General features: G+C 51.3%; 1 protein-coding gene across 1 annotated transcript in view; it reads right to left on the bottom strand.

The window, feature by feature from the left end:
- The window catches only part of P2RY2 (purinergic receptor P2Y2), a 7905-nt gene extending 6118 nt beyond the window's left edge, over positions 1-1787 (bottom strand). The window contains exon 1 of the mRNA XM_009634580.2: positions 1177-1787. The gene's annotated coding sequence lies outside the window, so the exon portion shown is untranslated. The remainder of the gene's footprint in view (positions 1-1176) is intronic.
- Between the last annotated feature and the right edge of the window lie 17 nt (positions 1788-1804).

The raw sequence follows: 1804 nt of genomic DNA, 5'->3' as shown, positions 1-1804 counted from the left end.
CCCCCCAGGGCTGGGGACTCGACCCCTTCCCTGGGCAGCCCCTTCCAGTGCCTGACAGCCCTTGCGGGGAAGGAATTTTTCCTAATATTTTCCTTGGAGATACCCTCAAGATCCATTTCCAAGATACCCAAAAAGCAAGGTTTATGCAGCTTAAGGGACTGTACCCATCTCCTTGCCCGGAGCCCCAGGCAATGTCCCCTCTTTTATCCCCTATGGGTCTGACCTTCCCTTTCCCCCCTCCCCAAAATACCTAGAAACCCTCATTCCTCCCCATATGAGCTTGCAAAGAATTTGTGTTTCTCTTATTTTCCCCTAAAAAGCAGCTCCACTCTGGCTGCAGAAATGGAGCTGCTCCACCAAAGTGTCCCCGTGCCTCAGTTTCCCCTCCTGCCCCCCTGGCTGAGAAGGAGCAGAGTTGATTTTTTTTTTTCTCCGTGCAAAGTACTTTTTGGGGGGAGTTTTGGTTTCCTAGAGGGTTTTTTAGTCACTTGACCCAAGCTTTAAAGGGGAGAGGAAGTTTGGATAAAAGATATAAAGACTTAAAAAGAACCTTGTGACTTTGTTTACAGGCCAAATAAAATGTTTCGCTGTAAGCCAAATGTTTTTTTCTGGGAATTTCTGGTTTCCCCCCAGAAACTCCCTGAATTCCTCCCTGAATCGGTATCTCCCTTCGAGCCTCTGCTTCCCACGTGGTACCAAAAGTTCCCGCTTTCGTCCACACCACGGGAGGTCAATCCGGATTAACCAAGGCTGTGGCTTTAGGGCACATTAGGTGGAAGTATTAAACCCATCGCTGCTGGCGCCCGTGCATAATTAAAGCCGCCTTCGTTTGGTTGAACCTGACTCGGTTCCCAGCACAACAGGTCCCCAAGGACGGATCCTGCTGGAAACAAATATCACCCTGGCTGATATTTCATCTTTTCATCAACATTTCCCTTCTTCCTACAGCAAAGGTGATGCTCCCTGCATGTTTGTCCCCTACATCACCTGCAGCATCCCACGGGGTTGGGGGACAGGTCCTATTCGAGCCTCCCAAACTTGATTTTTAGTTATTAGAAGGCGAAAACAGGGTGCTCACACCCTTCAGGCTTTCTGGAGATGGAAGGGAGCCCTGTGCTGGTTTTTACACCAGGAATTTGACTTTGGGTTTGCCCTCCACGATTTGCTGGTGCTCACCGGAGGAAGGAACGGTCTGACCGGGAGAAGAGCGTGGGACCAGTTTCTGGTTGATCATCTGCTTTTGGTAACAGTTTTACTCCACAAGCCCTGTGTCTGGGAGAAATGACATTTCCACGGAGACCTAACAGCTTCGTCAGACGTGGCCACCCCACCACCCCCCCCCACCCCCCCCCCCGGCAAAACCAAATACGCTCTGCTCATCTGGGAGATAACCAGCATCCAAGACAGGGGATAACACAATTATCGGGCTCGACCACGGCACCAGCAGTTGCTGCAAAGCCAAAGCAGCACCAAACCCCAGAAAACCCCATCCGGGGCGGACTTTGGGGGCTAATTCGCTCCTCCATAAGGAGCATCCCGTGGGAGCAAAAGGGTCTTTGCTTCACAGACTGCTTCCCGTTAAGGCTTTAATGGGGGATGTTCAGCATTAAGGAGGGACGACGGTGTGGCCGGCAGCACGCTCCGCTGCCAGCAAACTATTCATGGCTTTGGCTTTATGTCAATAACCGGAGATAAAAATCACATTGGGCAGAGACAGGGTAAAGCACTCGGTGCCAGGACAGTCAAAAATCCTTCTCAGGTTTTTATAACCCACTAAGCCCCAGGATGCGGCCGTCCTCCAGGG

The sequence above is a fragment of the Egretta garzetta genome, unplaced genomic scaffold (assembly GCF_000687185.1).
Source record: "Egretta garzetta isolate BGI_Z169 unplaced genomic scaffold, ASM68718v1 scaffold232, whole genome shotgun sequence".
Classification (NCBI taxonomy): Eukaryota; Metazoa; Chordata; class Aves; order Pelecaniformes; family Ardeidae; genus Egretta; species Egretta garzetta.
This window is presented reverse-complemented; position numbering and strand designations above follow the sequence as displayed.